The following is an 11,200-nucleotide window of genomic DNA, read 5'->3' as shown; positions in this document are numbered from 1 at the left end:
CAACTCCGCTCCCGCTATTGATTGTGTACAGTCGGGTATTTCAACCTTTTCTTACCTGCTTTTTACAAACTATGGTCGGATATTTAAACCTTCTTGTAGCCGAACACATCCACTCCTGCTTTTGATGATGTATGGTTGGGCTTTCGAACCTACTAGTTGCCCGCTTTTCATTAATTATGGGTGGACATTCACACCTTGTCGCAGCCAAACACCTCCTCTCCCTTTTTTGATCATGTATGGTTTGACATTCGAACATTTTCTCACCTGCTTTTTACTATGGTTGGCCATTCACAGCTTCCTCTCCACCATACTTGTATGGTGGGATATTCACACCACACTATTTAGTCGGTCATTCGCACCTTACCCGCTTTTGGCAAACTATTGCCTTCTTGCAGCCAAACACCTCTGATCTCGCTTTTGATGATGTAACGTTAGGCATTCAGACCTTGCTTCACCTGCTTTTCACCAAATATAGTCGGACATTCACACCTTCTTGCAGCCGAACACTTCCGCTCCACCTTTTAGTGTTCTATGGGGCATTCACACCTTTTTTTTCACCGCATTTTATAGATTATGGTTGGACATTCTCACCCACTCTCACCCGAAGACCTCTCCTCCCGCTTTTGTTAATATATAGTCGGGCATTCGAACCTTTTCTTACCCGCTTTTTACAAATTATGGTCGGACATTCACACCTACTTGCAGCTGAATACTTCCGCTCCACCTTTTAGTGATGTATGGTTGGCATTTGCACCTTTTCTTACCCTCTTTTTATACTGATTGCTGAAGATTAAGATGTTCTTTTTCAAACTACAACATTTTTTTAATTGTTGAAACTTGATTTGAAGTGGATAGATAAGGAGGACAAACAGTTTTAAGTCAGGCTGATAGAAGGAATTAATTTTATAGCAAAATCTGTATTTCGTCATATGTCGAGAGATGCTTATTGCTGAAGAAGTTCTTTCTCATTCTACAAAGTACAACGTTGTTTATCGTTGAAACTTGATTAGACATGAATAAATATGAAGGACAAAGCAGTCTTAACTTGGTTTGAGTTAAGGAATTAGTTTTATAGGGGAATCCGAATTCGTGCATAACTCGTAAAATAGAGCTTATTTTCGGATTCCTGAAGAATGAGTCTGGTTCTTTCTCATAATACAAAGTTTGCTGTTTATTGTTGAAACTTCATCAGAAGTGAAGAAATAAATGAATGCCTATCAACAAATGTGGGATCTAAACTCTAGTGCTTCCTCTAAAATAATTTCCTTTCTCAATTCAGAAATGTGTGTGTGTAAGTCACAACACCCGTGACACCAAAACGGCTTTCTTTTCTCTCTTTTATCTACACTCTGCACTGTGAGCACACACACCAAATCAGAAAGGCTTTTTTCTCTCTTTTCTACATTATGGACTGTGGGGACACAAAACCGCTCTCTCTTTTTTTTTTGATTGTGTGCCAGGGCGTTGTCTCACGTATTAGATTATGCTTAAGATACGAATGGGTTTATCAGTACATCAGAATCCATACATACTGATCCTCCCGTAATAAAATGGTCGGATCTTATCAAACACACTTTGTTTCTTGTGACAATCAAGTCAGCGAAACAGCGTATACACGTCAAGACACTGAATCAAGTTTGCCACAAGAACTGATAAGTTTGGCAGTATTGCTCTGCCGTCAGCAATCATACACCCATTTTATTTTCGTGAGACATGTGCAGGCACCTGTTCATCTACTGTTCTATCACTATGAATTAGTTTATCTATTATCAATAAGGATACTTCTACAACTACTATCAAAGTATGTCCGAACTTCTTATGTTGTCAGTTGCTATATATGAATAAGTGGGTAGCTACTGACAAGCATTAAGCATGTCACACAGCCCAAACATATAACATTTCAGGACACACCACACAGTTAACAACCACAGTGAAGCGTGTCAAAGCCCAAACATGTAACATTCAACAGGACACTTACACAACACATTCAAATCAAACAGTCAGACAACATACAAGAATATATACCCCAGCCGGCATTGCTCCCTGCCTATTTTCCTACAGCTCACTATGTGTGCGCACACCTTTATTCACAAACTGTTCAACTTATACTCTTTTACCAAAGCTGCTACAGCTCGATTGGCCGAATACCCTTAGATCCTATTTCGGTGAATTTGACATCTGCCTTACATGTAACAGATTAGCGGTTTAGCAGTTTTAATTTAGTTTGAGTGAAGGAATTAATTTTAAAGCAAAATCCGAAATCGTGAAGAACTCATGAAAGTAAGCTTATTCTCGGATTCCTGAAACTTTAGATTTGCTCTTTCTTTTACTGCAAAGTACAACGTTGTTTTTTTTGTTTAAATCTTTCTAGACATGGTAAATATGAAGGAGAAAGCAGTTTTAACATAGTTTGAGTGAAGGAATTCATTTTATAGATAAAATCCCAAGAGTCTGCTGAGAAAAGAGAGTGAATGCGAACTAGACTTTAACACGGCTGTGGGAACGAGCCGAGTGTGGGCTAACCGGGAGAATTGCTTGAAAGAAGCGCGACACCGAATTAGCGGTCAGAACAAAGCCTCAATACGGTGTTCCCGTGGTGTTTTTGTTGCTGCCTTGTCTTTTGCACAGAGTAAAAGACAAGGCAGCCATCGAATAGGGCCCGATTGTTCCTACTTGGTCAGCCGAGGAGCAAGGGGGGGGAGCAAGCGTCTCAACCAAGCAAAGCTCACCATGGAGAAGGTGGCTATGCCAACTAACCTGATGCCCTGCTCCCGCAGTGACAGATAATCGTACTCTGGTTTCTCTTCATAACGTACAAGTCTTTCGCCTTTTACTAAAGACTTCCGTGGAGAGCAGCACTAATGAGTTGTGTCTATTTTTGGCAGGCTTTACCTTTGCGGGTGAAGCCCTTTCTGTCTGTGCAAAAGAAATCTTGTTACTGTGCAGAGTGACTTCTCTGAGTAGAGTCGCCTTACATGTTGCGACTGTGCCGATGTTCGAAGCTGGAGTGCAAAGTTGTTGCTTGAATGGTGCTTGCTGGAGCGTGCGGGAGTGCAAAGTTATACCATTTAAAAGGGCTGAAGAGTGCTCAGTGCAGCGGGTGGGCGGAGGTGCAAAGTGACACTCTGGCCACCTATGGCCATAAAAAGAACACCGCTACAAGTGCACATTGTGCCAGGAAGGGCCCTCGTACGTGAACCAGTGGACAGTTATCGCTTCTCGGCCTTTTGGCTAAGATCAAGTGTAGTATCTGTTCTTATCAGTTTAATATCTGATATGTCCTCTATACGAGGACTACATATTAAATGGATTTTTAGCAATAGGAGTTGAAAAAGGAGCTTGCTCCGTTCACTCCAAGCATCGACCCGGTACTGCAGTGCCGCTGGGAACGGTGCGCTCTTCTCTGCTCTTGTGAAAAAGCAAACAGCAGTGCAGGATGGAAGTTTCAGCGAGTCCAAGATTAAACTTTCTTTTAGTCTGCTGAGAAAAGAGTGTGAATGCGAAGTAGACTTTAACACGGCTCTTGGAGCGAGCCGAGTGCGGGCTAACCGGGAGAATTGCTTGAAAGAAACGCGACACCGAATGAGCGGTCAGAACAAAGCCTCAATACGGTGTTCCCGTGGTGTTTGTGGCTGCCTTGTCTTTTGCACAGAGTAAAAGACAAGGCAGCCATCGAATAGGGCCCGATTGTTCCTACTTGGTCAGCCGAGGAGCAAGGGGGGGGGAGCAAGCGTCTCAACCAAGCAAAGCTCACCAAGTAGGAACAATCGGGCCCTATTCGATGGCTGCAACACCTGAAAGAGATATTGATGCGAGACCCGATCAAAAGCTTTTTCAAAGTCTAAATTTAAGATGACAAGCCGGTTGTTTCTGTCTCTAGCGTAATCAATGATGTCTCGAATCAGTACGAGGCTGTCGGTGAGTTGTCTCCCTGAGATGGCACAAGCCTGGTCTGGGTGAATTACCTCCTCTAAAACAGAGGACATCCGTGTCGCTAAAACCTTGCTAAAAGGTTTACAGTCAAAGTTTAAAAGTGTGATGGGCCTCCAATTCTTTAGGTCAGTCTTATCCTTTTTTTTATAAAGTAGAGTCACTATTCCCACTCTAAAACTGTCAGGCAGTCGGTCGAGTTTTTCAAAATCTTTAAAAACATCTAAAATGTCTGATGATAAAAGGTCCCAAAAAGGTCAGATAGAATTCTGCAGGAAGCCCGTCTAAACCCGGAGCTCGACTTCTCTTAAAACCTGTTAGGCATTTTTAACTCTAAAGCAGTAAAATCCTGTGTCAAGTGTGCATTCTCTTTTACGGTTTTGTCAACGAATTTTAAAATTTCTGCCGATGTTTCCAAGTACACTGGTTTCTCTTTGTACATGTTACTATAAAAGGTATGTACAGTTTCAATCATCTCTTGTGTGGATTTTGTTAAAAACCCATCTTCTCTTTTTAGATTTTGAATACACTCCTTTTTATTTATAACTTTCTTAAAAAAGTACCGTGTGCATTTTTCACCTTCCTCAATTTCCTGCTCCCTGCTTCTTACAAAAATTCCTTTACTCTTTATTTCTGCTAAAACTGACATTTCCTTTTTGACATCTTTGATTTCTTCATTAAAGTCTATGCCACACTGATTTAGTTTAAAGTAGCGCTGTAAGCGTTTCTGTAGTCCCATCATACATCTATTCTCTTTCCTTTTTTTACGTTTACCTTGCTGTTTAAAAAAAGTCTGGGTAGTTTCCTTCACCATTTCCCACCATTTTGCATGTGTTTCGTAGAGGTCTTGAAGGGTCTGCCACTCTTTATAACATTCCCTGTACTGACTGACTATGATTTCATCCTCCAACAGGGAACAGTTGAGTTTCCACAGACCACTTCCTACCGTCACACCAGAAGGGGGTGAAAGGGTGCAGGAGAGCATAAGGTGGTCTGAAAAGAAAACAGGGGTTAATCTAACATCAGTGGGTGGGCAATCTCTAGTAAAGAAATAATCTATGCGAGAGGCTCTGGTGCCATCATGACTAAACCAGGTGAAGCCCTCCTCTCTGGGATGCATGGTTTTAAAACAGACAGTAAGCTTAAAATCCCTGCATATGCCCTGAAGTAAAATCGAAGTCTTATCCACTTTAAAATCTCCCCCTGCTCTTTTTCTATCTTTCCTGCTCAAGATACAGTTAAAATCCCCTCCTACAACTATCATTTTTTCCATTGAAACCATAAATATTTAAGAGGTTAAAGTCTTGCCCCATAAAATTCAAGTGTGCTAAAAGTGCCCGTCCGTCTCTCACCACTGTGCTACCTTTCACCAGAACATGCAGATTTTCAATTAGAATGGCCACACCATCATTTTTATTTTGATTTGAGCCATTATATGCTCTTTTCTCTGAGCATATAATACACTATGTGAAGGCACACAGGGCTGAGAAACAGGCCTTGGACGATCAGAGTAAGAGTCTGGCTAATAAACTGACTCAGCTACAAATAGGTGAATTGGCAAAGCAGAAGAAGGAGAGGGAGTGGCTGTAAGTTGTAAGCTGTAAGTGTGGCCGCTCCAGTGGAGGGAGGACCAACAGAAGGAGGGCTAATGCAGGCACCCGTTATTACACCCACCATGTCATCACCTCATGTTCAACAAACATCTGCTGTGCCTAATGTTTTCCCCACAGCTCCACTTGCAGGTCAATTCCAGAATCAGCAGATCCCTCCAATCCATGTGCACCTCAACCAAAGGGGAGGCATCCAGCAGCCTGCAGCAGGAAGAGGACGTGGTGGCCCTCCCATGCGAGGTAGATGGAAGAGGCCCCAAGGACCGTCTGGGGGACCCCCACCCGGGCAATATCAACCACAGCCACAGGTAGCCTCAACGGCACCCTCATTCCAATCAAGATTGCAGTGCTGGGGGTGCGGACAGACGGGACACATGCAGAGGAACTGCCCCATCAACCCATGGCCAGAGCCCCAACAACTGGGTCCAGGACCCCCAAGCGCTGGAACAGGTCCGAATCCTCAGAACAATGGACCATGGATGGGTCCAGCAGCACATTGGCAAATAGGGAGGCCCAGAGAAACCTGAAGGGGAGGTGATTTTACCAATTTTAACACAAAGCCCACATGCTGAACCCACAATAGATGTAACTGTATATAACCAGCATCACCAGTTCATGATAGACACAGGAGCCACATACTCCTGTATAGGAAAAGACGGAGCCAGCCTTCCCCTCTCAGCTTCGAAGATTCAAACAGTAGGTTTCTCTGGGAAAACACAAATAATACCAATGACTGAACCGGTTCCGTTGAAGATAGGAGAAAAGACCATTTATTCTTCTCTTTTATATTCAGCAGATACACCAATTAATCTCCTGGGAAGAGATGTGTTGTGTAAGCTTAATGCAAAAATCAAATGTACTCCTGATGGTATCTATTTTGAGGTGACAGACGACCAGTCTGATAAATCTGATAACATGTCTGTTCCTACAGGATCTCCACAGATGCCAACTAACAACCCAGAGGCCCATGTTTTCTGGATGAAGCTGACAACACCGGACTCTTTTCTTCATCATGAATGGGAAGCATGGAGACCACTGGTAATGAATCACTATGACATGGCTAAGGAGCCAACACTCCCACTCCATTGCACCATGTTTTATGACAAAGACCAAGTTCACGAGGACTATGAGAAAAGTTGGGATGAAAACATCAACAACAAAGCACTGATTGTCCAGTACGAAGACATCATAGTAGGACCTCAAGGGGCAGCTGCAGCTGCAGGGAAAGATGTCAGTGACTGGTTTCAAGTCCCCAACTCCACAGCTCACGTCACTCTTTTGATTGCTGACAAGTATGAATCACATGACTTGGGCCCCATGGTTCATGCTGCAAGGCAAATCAAAGATTGGACTCCCACAGACTGCCACCAGATTAGTGTCTCCGCAGATGGACAATTTTTCAAAATCGCTTTCACATATGCAGATGAGGTAATAGCAGAAAGGGTTAAGGTATCCAGAGACAGAGTTGGGCTTATGGTGACAACTGAAGAACACTTGACACTATTAGAACAAGTCCCATCCCAAGTATGGTCCCAACACAAGACAGATGTAGGGATAGGGAAATTGGCTGAACCACAACGATTCCACTTGAAATCAGGCATCAGATTGCCATATCAAAAGCAATATCCCCTCAGACAGGAAGTCATAGACGGTATAAATCCCATCATAACAGGATTAGTGGAGGCAGGGGTCCTAATAAAAAACGAACAGTGCATCTTTCCCCCCATCTTTCCCATAAAGAAACCAAATGGTGATGAATACAGACTAGTGCATGACTTAAGGCTAATCAATGCTATTATCGCAGAAGAAGTGCCCATCGTGCCTTATCCACACACATTGTTGTCCAACATACCACCAGGCACAAAATGGTTCACGGTGAACCTGTGAGACCTGTGCTCTGCATTCTTCAGTGTACCAGTGCATCCAGATTCCCAATATTTGTTTGCATTCACATTCAAGGGTCAACAATACACATACACTCGCTTGCCACAAGGATTTGTACACTCTCCCTCCATCTTCAATCGCGTTCTTGCACATGATCTCAGTCATTTGGACATACAGTCCACCACCTTAATGTATGTGGATGACATTTTGATTTGCTCTGACTCAAAAGAACAGTGCGAGAAAGATTCCATCGCTGTATTGACAGCTCTGGCGGAAGGAGGACACAAAGTGAGTAAGAAAAAGCTGCAGTTCTGCCAAACAACGGTTGAGTATTTGGGCAGACAGCTAAGTGGGGACAAAAGACAAATTGCACCGTCCCAGCTTGAAGCCATCAGTAAAATGCCTAAACCTCAAACTGTTGGTCACATGTTGTCTTTCCTTGGTATGGCAGGCTACAGCAGGCCCTGGATTTGTGATTATGCTCTCAAAACGGCACCATTGAGAGCTTTGATCCGTGCAGCGGGACAAGGACAACAGTCGACCCAGCTGCAATGGACTGATGAGGCAGAAGGGGCTTTCCAGCTGCTGAAAAAGATCTCCAGACTGCCCCAGCTCTAGCCAATCCAGACTATGGCAAACCATTCTATCTGTATGTGGCAGAAAAGCAAGGGTAGGCATGTGCAGTATTGATGCAAGAAACCCCAACAGGTAAACAACCAATTTCGTACTACAGCACAAAATTAGATGTTGTGGAAGAAGGGCTGCCACCCTGTTACCAGGGGCTAGCAGCGGCCGCTTTTGCATACAAGAAGGCCTCTGTCATCACTATGGGCCATCCAATATTCTTGTACACTTCACATCAGCTGCATGCAATGCTCACAAGCCCACGCTTTGTGATAACCCAAGCACGACGAACGGGTTATGAGATCCTGCTTTCAGGACCTGACTTGACGGTACTGAGATGCACTACCATAAACCCGGCCACAAGAATGGTATTGCCAACAGAAGGTGAGCCCCATGATTGTCTCAAGGAGACGGACACCTTCATGAATGTCAGGGATGATTTATTCAATCACCCTATTCCGTCTGACCTGACCTTGTTCGTTGATGGCTCAAGTGTCAGGGGCGAAACAGGGAACAAGGCTGGGTATGGAATCGTCCAACTTAATCCTGATGGCTCCTTCACCAAACTACTATCAGTGAGTCTGGACCAGCCTTGTTCTGCCCAATTAGCTGAGATTAAAGCACTGACAGAAGCCTGTAAATTAGCAGCTAACAAAAGGGCAACAATCTACACAGATAGTGGATATGGCTATGGAGTGTGCCATGTAAACGCCAGTATCTGGAAGCAAAGAGGGTTTGTGCGTACTGATGGCACCCCTGTGGCACATGGACAAGCAGTGATCGAACTAATACAGGCTATACAACTTCCAACCTCGTTAGCCATAGTTAAATGTGCAGCGCATCAAAACAACACCTCACCCATTGCGGTAGGCAACAATTTGGCAGACGAGGCAGCCAAAGAAGCGACAGGCCAGGTAGTGCAGGGACCAATTCTGTTTGAAGAAGATTGTGCACCTATAACAAACCTAGCATCATTGATAGAAGCACAAAACAAGGTCTCGGAAGCAGAAAAACGCCTGTGGGTTCAAAGGGGAGCTGTTCGAACTTCACACCCCCATCTGGGGTTGTGGCGGGGTTTCCGCGGGCATTTTGTTTTGCCACTATCTCTGCTGCCTATTGCTATTAAAAAGATGTATGAACCTGATCATTGTTCTAGGGCCCAAGTTATCAGAAAGCTGCAAGCTGTGTGGTGGTCGCCATACATGACACTGATGGTTGATAGAGAACTTGCCATGTGTCCTCACTGTCCAAAGTACAATGTCCGCAAAATGTTTACCCAGCCTTTGGCTCATATTCCCATGCCAGATGGTCCTTTTCGACATCTGGTTATGGATTATGTGGATATGATTGACCGGGTACAAGGTAAAAGATACATGCTGGTTGTTGTTTGCAGGTTCAGTAGGTGGATCGAGGCCTGCCCCACCTCCAAGGCTGATCACAAGGCTGCAGCAAAATTTCTATGTTTCCCAGGTTTGGCATGCCAGACACCGTCTCATCTGATAATGGTCCGCATTTTGTTTCACAGGTGATACAGGAAATGTTCAAAATCCTGGGTATCAAGCAGAAGTATGGATGTGTTTATCACCCACAGTCTCAGGGGTCTGTGGAGTGAGCCAATGGTGTCTTGAAAACCAAAATAGCTAAAATCATGGCTGATTGCAATGGCAAACTAACATGGGTAGATGCACTTCCCCTGGCATTGATGGCAATGCGCTCCCAAACTAATCGACTAACCCATCTAACTCCTCATAAGATGCTTACAGGGCGTCCTATGCCTCTCCCACAAACCACTGGAGGGGCCTGCCATGGCTCAGCTGGAACGTGAGTTGGGAGATTATTTACGTGCATTAACTCAAATCCACAGACTTGTGTTCCAACAGGTGAAAGAAGCCCACGGCAAAGACGAGACACACATTCCCCTTGACGTTCGTGACGTCCAAATTGGTGACCTGGTGTTCATACGGGTGTTTAGGCGACAGTGGAACGAACCACGTAGGGAGGGACCCTTTAAGGATGTGCTCACTACTCCCACTGCTTTGAAGGTAAGCCCTTCTGGTTCCACAAGAATCACTGCACCCGCTATAGGCCACCAGACCCACCTGGACACTTTCCAGAACTGTCGGGGTCTGAGCATGGTGAAAGGGCGGCGCACAGCCTCCCTCAGGACACCAGTTCCAGTCCGTCACCGACCTCCTCAAGTTCTGAATCACTGTCACCACATGGTCAGAGGAGGTCAGCCCGTTTGTCAGCCCGTCGGCACAGACTGCAATCCAGCGACTCAGAGTATTCACATGCTGCTGAGACGCCTGACAGGCCCAGTGACCCTCTTACTGACGCAGGTGCTCCTGCAAGTCAGGTGGTGCCTCAAGACGGCCCACCAGCACCTGAAGAGCACCATTCGCAACACACACAGGGTTCTGATGGCGGTGTGGCACGTTCATCAGATGGCCCGTCACATGCATGCCCGTCACCACTTTCACCGCAAGAGGAAGTACCAGGCCCGAGTGACCCACAAACTTTCACATATCCGCCCACGCCGGGATTAGCTGCATGATGGTGTTAACCCTTTGTGGGTTAACAACGGGGGAAATTATAGTAACCACCACTGCTAATCCTCACACAGTCACCCCGCGAAACACATCAGACACATGCGCTTTGGCAATGACCACATTAGCCACTAACAGAGGGATAATAGATAGTGATAATGGGGAAATTAAATACATAATCCATGTCAAAGCAGATATATATGATTATGTGTTAACAGAAGAAATAATAGGGGCCGAGTCAATGGGTAAGCATTGGCTGGGATATCCCCAAAACGCGGACTGCAGTGGGGAGGGGACGGTGACCATTCAGGTAAGATGCACCAAGACAATGTGTAAAAACACACAAACAGGACAGAGCATGTCAGTAGAAGAAGCCAGAATCAACGTAAGATTAATGAATAAAAGACAAAGACGGGATTTGAACAAATTAAGAACAGCACATTGGGACACAAATTTGTTCCAACAATGGATACAGTATTCAATAAGTATTCAATAATATGTTTGCTGCAAGAAAGCAGGAAAAACGAGACTGCATTGCCTGCTATAATGCTAAAAAACTGCCCCAAGTTCAAATATTACCAGGGAGTAAGATAGGGTGATTTTGAT

General features: G+C 44.7%; 2 non-coding genes across 2 annotated transcripts; both read left to right on the top strand.

The window, feature by feature from the left end:
- Positions 1-2,789: 2,789 nt before the first annotated feature.
- Positions 2,790-2,903, top strand: LOC140270950 (U5 spliceosomal RNA). Its single transcript, XR_011907768.1, has one exon. It is a non-coding gene; the product is annotated as a U5 spliceosomal RNA (small nuclear RNA).
- Positions 2,904-3,211: 308 nt separating this feature from the next.
- On the top strand, positions 3,212-3,402 carry LOC140270913 (U2 spliceosomal RNA). The gene has a single exon (XR_011907733.1). It is a non-coding gene; the product is annotated as a U2 spliceosomal RNA (small nuclear RNA).
- The last annotated feature ends 7,798 nt before the right edge of the window (positions 3,403-11,200 follow it).

The sequence above is a fragment of the Leuresthes tenuis genome, unplaced genomic scaffold, assembly GCF_036924035.1.
Source record: "Leuresthes tenuis unplaced genomic scaffold, fLeuTen1.0.hap1 SCAF_15, whole genome shotgun sequence".
Taxonomy (NCBI): Eukaryota; Metazoa; Chordata; class Actinopteri; order Atheriniformes; family Atherinopsidae; genus Leuresthes; species Leuresthes tenuis.
This window is presented reverse-complemented; position numbering and strand designations above follow the sequence as displayed.